Raw genomic sequence first — 7,207 nt, forward strand, 5'->3', positions numbered from 1 at the left:
TTAATAAATATAACAAATTGTTTAAGGGATTACAAATTGTATATTCATAATTTTTCAATTGAAATGCAGCAAATTGTACACTTCATTATTTTTCCTCTAACATATTCAACACAGCACCTGTAAAAGTGCAATCTAGTGTTTTCAATTCTAAGCTTCCTCTCACTTTAATTTTCAACTCTAGACAGGCAGGCACTGCTGCCCTCCACAGCCTAGTTCGCCCATCATTTCAGTCTTTCTCCTCCACATACATGAACTTGTTTCATGAATTGTGAAGAGTGAAGACGTATTTATAGTGTTAGGTTTATAGAAGCATTCATTTTAAAATTAATGTTTAGTCTTCAACCGTCATCTACTCATCTTCCATTTAAATTTCATGTATTGAATATATTATTAAATGTGATATTAGAGAATTATTCTGATATAATATTTTATATTTTGTTTTATTTATTATCTGAACAACAGTTAGGCAGAACTATTAGATTCAACTTTATTATAGTAGAAGAGTAGATGAGAGATAATTAGCTAGATTAGTATTGTTGCACAAAATCTAAGTATTTATTATAATACAATGTAATAAAGTCCGTAGTATTAAAAAAAAGTATTTATTATAAAAACACCTCCATTTTATCAGAAAAGAAAAACTAAGCATTAAGAATTACATAAATTAATCTCACATTGTTAAAGTTTAAGCATTATACATAAGGTTCACAAATCTTAGGAATAATAAACAAGGTTGGGTGTAATTTTTCCCTGGGATACAAAAATAGGATGCTTTTGAAAAGTATGCATAGATAGGAAAAGAGAAATCATGGAATTCGTGTTTGATGAAGAAAAAATGGACTTCCAGAGTGCATGTTAGTTTTTTTAGGAAAAAATGTTTTAAGGGTAATAAACGATGGTATTATACGTGTATGTGTATAGTACTATAACATAATGGAAATAAGGTAGTAGTATATCATTATATGTATATTTGCTATTAACCTCATTCATTCCTTAATCATTTATAAAGCATAATAGTTAGTTAATTAGTATGTACTAATTATTACATAATAATTTAGAAAGTTAACTGTAATTAACAATTATTTGTAATTAGTGTTTACTAATAATGAAAATAAATGTTTAAGATAAAATAATTTATGACTACATTAATAATGTTAAACAATTTATAGTCAAATTATTTATAAAATAATATTGCTTAATACGTAAAAATTTAAGAAATAAATATAGTAATAATAATATGCTTGCAAATAAAAGAGAGTGATGAATTGTTGTGTTCATAATTATGATTCATTCAACAAGTTAAGTTCACCATACATGTTGTCATGAATGTTATATTCAACTGACCATGGATAAATATTCTCAACATTATAGTTACTAATCAACATCATTAGTACGACATGGTTCAAACTCTAATTGTTTTCTAGGTTAATATTTAATATTTTAGTATTAACTATTAAAGTATTAAATAGTTTATAATAATCGAGTCTTAAAAATTTTTTTAAAAAATTAAACCAAATTGTTAAAAAAAATATATGTGGGTGGCTACGCACCGATTAGGGATGTCAACGGGCGAGGCGGGGCGGGAAGCATACTCCCGATCCCCTCCGCTGACTTTCTCCCACACTCCCCGTCCCCGTCCCCATCCCACTGAGAAATCGAAAATCCTCCCATCCCCATCCCCACGAGGATTATCCGAGGATGGGGAATCTCCAACCCTATTTATAACTTATAAAAGAATATTAACAATTTTAAAAATATTTAAATAAATAACTCATATATATTCATCTTCAACTTTTTACTATTGAATACGGAGTATTTTACAACTAAACATGTTATCCAAAGATGTCAATTCATAAGTATGACATACCATGAAAATAATGCTTCTAAAATTATATACTCTTTACAAAGTAATACATATATGTGTATGTTGTGGGGTTATAGGGCATAAATAAAAATAAATAAATAAATATATGTAGATATATATATATATATATATATATATATATATATATATACATATATATATATATATATATATATATATATATATATATATATATATATATATATATATTTAGTTCCCGTGCGGTTGGGTGTCTCCCGTCCAGTTGTGCGGTTAAATTTAAGCCATTGATCTTGCTTAAATCAACGTACGGGATTACCAAAATTTGATAATTTTTGCATCTAGGTCAAGTTTAAGGTGCGTGGTTTTTGTGCTTGAGGTGCATAGTTTTTCCGCTTAAGGTGCGTGGTTTGCGTGCTTAAGGTGAGTAGTTGTTGAAACTTATGGTGGATGGTTTTTGTGCTTAAGGTACGTGGTTTTTGTGCTTATGATGCATGATTAACAAGCTTAAGATTACAAATTATTTATAGTATTTTTAGTCAATTATCAACAAGCTTGTCTAGCTTAGTTAGTAGAGTGTAAAGCTTTTAACCTTGTTATTGTGGGATCAAGCCCCACGATGGGTGTTTTTTTGCGGTTGCCAGTTGTTATCCCTTGCAAGTTGTCTTTTATGTATCTATTAGAATGATCTTTGCATAAGTTTCAACTTGTAAATATGTCCGAGTGGTTTAGGAGATAGACTTGAAATCTATTGGGCTTTGCCTGCGTAGGTTCAAATCCTGCTGTTGACGTATTTTTTTGCTGTTGCCGGTTGTTTTCCCTTGCAAGTTGTCTTTGATGTATCTATTAGAATGATCTTTGTATGAGAGTCAACTTGTCAATATGTCCGAGTGGTTAAGGAGATAGACTCGAAATCTATTGGGCTTTGCCTGCGCAGGTTCAAATCCTGCTGTTGACGCATTTTATTGTAGACAACAACGGCAAGCGGCGTCGAGCTTCGTAGACCATCTATGAGGCGAGAGAAAACGGCAAGCGGCGTCGAGCTTCGTAGACCATCTATGAGGCGAGAGACGGCGTCGAGCTTCGTAGACCATCTACGAGGCGAGACAACGGCAAGCGGTGTCGAGCTTCGTAGACCATCTACGAGGCGAGACAGTGGCGTCGAGCTTCGTAGACCATCTACGAGGCGAGACAGTGGCGTCGAGCTTTCGTAGACCATCTACGAGGCGAGACAGTGGCGTCGAGCTTCGTAGACCATCTACGAGGCGAGACAGTGGCGTCGAGCTTCGTAGACCATCTACGAGGCGAGACAGTGGCGTCGAGCTTTCCTCATCTACGAGGCGAGACAGTCTTCGTAGACCATCTACGAGGCGAGACAGTGGCGTCGAGCTTCGTAGACCATTTACGAGGCGAGACAGTGCCATCGAGCTTTGTCATCTACGAGGCGAGACAGTGGTGTCGATCTTCCTCATCTACGAGGCGAAACAGTGGCCTCGAGCTTCCTCATCTACGAGGCGAGACAGTGGCGTCGAGCTTCGTAGACCATTTACGAGGCGAGACAGTGGCAGCGAGCTTTAGAGAGACCATCGTTAGCTATTATATCAGTGAGGCGACTAGCGGCATCCAGCTTCGACTCGGCTTTCTGCTTAGTGTTTTACTTATCTTTTTTTGTGAGTCCAAAACTAAACTTCGATTCTTTATGTTGATGCATCTCCCGGAGGTATAACGATTAATTTTTCTGCATATTATGCCAGAATATGAACATTTTAAGGGTTTATTTTGTGAATCATGATTTGGTAAACACGGTGGTTAAGTGGTTCTTTATATTAATATCCATTTATTTTAAGCTTGTTATCGACTTGGATTCAAAAATTTCCTCTAGTTTGTATAATTTTATTACTCTGTTCTTTTGCTTTTCATTGTTGTATAATTATAATACAATGGATGAGTGACTTTGAAAATCATAATTCTTCAATTTGTATTGTCCCCCCCCCCCCCCCCCACCCACCACCACCACCACAACCACCACCACCAAGCTGGACTTTTCATTATAATCATTAGGCTTTCTTTCACCTGTTAAATTAATATTATATTGTTATTTTTTGCCCCCGTCACCAAGCTTCGGCAAATTATGTTGTGGAACTGTGTCCACCTTGCAAGGTGGACACGGTTCCAAAACTGTCATAATTGTGAATATAGAATTCAAAAATTATGAACATAGTGTTCTATAAGAATAAATTTCAATTTTGGTTCACTGACTATTGAACTTGTGTTAATTGCAACACATGACTTTCAAAACTGTTAATTTAGTACCTTGACTATGCAATTTTTATCATTTACTGTCACTCCGGCCAAATTACCAGCCAAATGTGACCAGAAAATTTTAAGTCAATATTTAAACTGAATTGAAAGGGGTAAATTCGTCATATCATATCTATCTCACACCATCCAATCAATTAATAATCTTAATTATATTTAATGTTGTGATTAACGTTGTTCTCCATATGCAATACTACTAACAGGTGGATTTTTGCCATGGCAATCTTGGAAAAGATTCTTCACTGGTTGAAAATTCAAAATTCAAAATAGGTGCAGTGTAATGTCTTCATTGCTTCCATTTTACAGATGCGTATAAACTTAGCCCGTTCTCCGCGGTCAATTCGGCGTCCAATTCATCATCAAATCCTTCATCGTCGAATTCTGAATTAAAGGGTCTCAGATTCGGCGACCAATTCATCGTCAAATCATTCACCGTCCGTCGCGCGTGGCTACTGGAGCTCCTCCGCCTCCTCGCGCTTCTGCTATCCCCTCCGACGCCTCCAAGCCGCCTATCCCTTTAACCACCACTTTCGTGCCAACAAATTTCACGATCCTGGCCCACTAGGCCTGGCACACGCTCACTCTCGGCTAGGGGGACGAAGAAGACGAAGGTGGTTGTATTCGTGTTCGAGTCGGAATCCTTGAAGGCCGCCGTGGACTGCCAGTGGCCACCGGAGATTCCGGTCGGGGAGGTGCATAAGAAGCTGATTAAAGGGCTAAGCAGCTACGAAATGGCGCGGTGAGGAGAGCCGGAAACTTGGGATTCTCTCGCGCCGACGATCTCAGAACGGATTTACAGTCGACGGTGGAACTCAATATTTTTCCTATTTTCTTAACATGAAAAGACGAATTTACCCTTCCAATTCAGTTTGAATGTTGACTTAAAATTTACCGGTCACATTTGGTCGATAATTTGGACGGAGTGACCAAAATTGATAAAAATTGCATAGTCAAGGTACTAAATTAACAGTTTTGAAAGTCAGGTGTTGCAATTAACACAAGTTCAATAGTCAGTGGACCAAAATTGAAATTTACTCAGTTCTATAGTTATGAACATAGAGTTTTGTAATTGTGAATACAGAGTTCAATAATTGTGAATATGAAGTTAAAAAATTATGAACATAGAGTTTTATAATTATGAACATAGAGTTCAGTAATTATGAACATAGAGTTTTATAATTGTGAATATAGAGTTCTATAATTGTGAATATGTAGTTCAAAATTTATGAACATAGAGTTTTATAATTATGAACATAGAGTTAAGTAATTATAAACATAGAACCGTGTCCACCTTGCAAGGTGGACACGATTCCACGACTTAACAATTGGCAAGCTTCTAGAGTAAGATTTCAACAAAATTAAAGTATTTGCACCATTCGAAAGCGTCTAGAATAAGCTTTCAACAAGATTTCGGCCGCACTACCATCCAAAAGCTTCCAGAGTAAGCTTCCAAAACATTTCAACTGCTAGTGCGACTGTGCGAGAACTCCGGTCTCCGGTGGCTTACCAGGTTCGTCTCTCTTACTCTCTCTCTCTCTCTCTCTCTCATTTCTCTTTTCATAATCATTTTGAAATTGTGATCAATGATTTTACGGTTGAGCTTTAATGTATGCAACTGCAAATTAATTTTCCTATTTCTCTTTTCATAATCGTGTTTGTCGGTTGTTTTCCCTTGCTAGTTGTCTTTGATGTATCTATTATAATGATCTTTGCATGAGAGTAAACTTGTCAATATGTCCGAGTGGTTAAGGAGATAGACTTGAAATCTATTGGGCTTTGCCTGCGCAGGTTCAAATCCTGCTGTTGACGCATTTTATCGTATGCGATCTCAAAATCTATTGGGCTTATTGCCTGACTCAAAATCTATTGGGTTTATTGCCTGACTCAAAATCTATTGGGCAACATATTGGGCTTTGACTAGGTGAGGTCGGCGAGACCACTATCATCCATCTACAAGGCGAGAAGTGGCGTCGAGCCTCGTAGACAGACAGCGGCTTCAAGCTTCAACGACCATCTACGAGGCGAGACAACGGCACTATCATCCATCTGCAAGGCGAGAAGCGGCGCTGAGCCTCATAGACAGACAACGGCTTCAAGCTTCAACGACCATGTACGAGGCGAGACAACAGCAACGAGCTTTAGCGAGACCATCGTTAGCTATATATCGGTGAGGCATCCAGCTTCGGCTCGGTGAGGCGACTAGCGGCATCCAGCTTCGGCTTGGCTTTCTGCTCAGTGTTTTGCTTATTTTTTGAAGTATAACTTCTTTTGTGATTCCAAAACTAAACTTGGATTCTATATGTGGATGCATCTCCAGGAGGTATAACAGTTAATTTTTCTGCATATTATGCCAGAATATGAAAATTTTAAGGTTTTATTTTGTGAATCGTGATTTGGTAAAAAAGGTGGTTGAGTGGTTCTTATATTAATATCCATTTATTTTAACCTTGTTATCGACTTAGATTCAAAAATTTCCTCTAGTTTGTATAATTTTGTTACTCTGTTCTTTTGCTTTTCATTGTTGTATAATTAATACAATGGATGGGTGACTTTGAAAATCATAATTCTTCTATTTGTATTCGCTTGCAAGTTATCTTTGGTGTATCTATTAGAATGATCTTTGCATAAGTGTTAACTTGTCGATATGTTCGAGTAGTTAAGGAGATAGACTTGAAATCTATTGGGCTTTGCTTGCGCAGGTTCGAATCCTGTTGTTGACGCATGATGTATCTTTTTGAATGATCTTAACAAAAGATTCAACTCTTCAATATGTCTGAGTGGTTAAGGAGATAGACTCGAAATCTATTGCGCTTATTGGCGCACTCCAAATCTGTTGGCCTTGACTACGCGAGGTCGGCAAGACCACTATCATCCATATGCGAGGCGAGAAGTGACGTCGAGCCTCGTAGACAGACAGCGGCTTCAAGCTTCAACGACCATCTATGAGGTGAGACAACGGCACTATCATCCATCTGCAAGGTAAGATGCGGCTTCAAGCTTCAACGACCATCTACGAGGCGAGACAACGGCAATGAGCTTTAGCGA

General features: G+C 37.1%; 4 non-coding genes across 4 annotated transcripts; all 4 read left to right on the top strand.

The window, feature by feature from the left end:
- The first annotated feature begins 2,552 nt into the window (after window positions 1–2,552).
- On the top strand, window positions 2,553–2,634 carry TRNAS-UGA. Its single transcript has one exon. It is a non-coding gene; the product is annotated as a tRNA-Ser (tRNA).
- An 85-nt stretch (window positions 2,635–2,719) lies between these two features.
- TRNAS-CGA lies at window positions 2,720–2,801 on the top strand. The gene has a single exon. It is a non-coding gene; the product is annotated as a tRNA-Ser (tRNA).
- A 3,088-nt stretch (window positions 2,802–5,889) lies between these two features.
- TRNAS-UGA lies at window positions 5,890–5,971 on the top strand. Its single transcript has one exon. It is a non-coding gene; the product is annotated as a tRNA-Ser (tRNA).
- An 829-nt stretch (window positions 5,972–6,800) lies between these two features.
- TRNAS-UGA lies at window positions 6,801–6,882 on the top strand. The gene has a single exon. It is a non-coding gene; the product is annotated as a tRNA-Ser (tRNA).
- The last annotated feature ends 325 nt before the right edge of the window (window positions 6,883–7,207 follow it).

The sequence above is a fragment of the Ipomoea nil genome, unplaced genomic scaffold (genome assembly GCF_001879475.1).
Source record: "Ipomoea nil cultivar Tokyo-kokei standard unplaced genomic scaffold, Asagao_1.1 scaffold2461, whole genome shotgun sequence".
In the NCBI taxonomy this organism is placed as follows: domain Eukaryota; kingdom Viridiplantae; phylum Streptophyta; class Magnoliopsida; order Solanales; family Convolvulaceae; genus Ipomoea; species Ipomoea nil.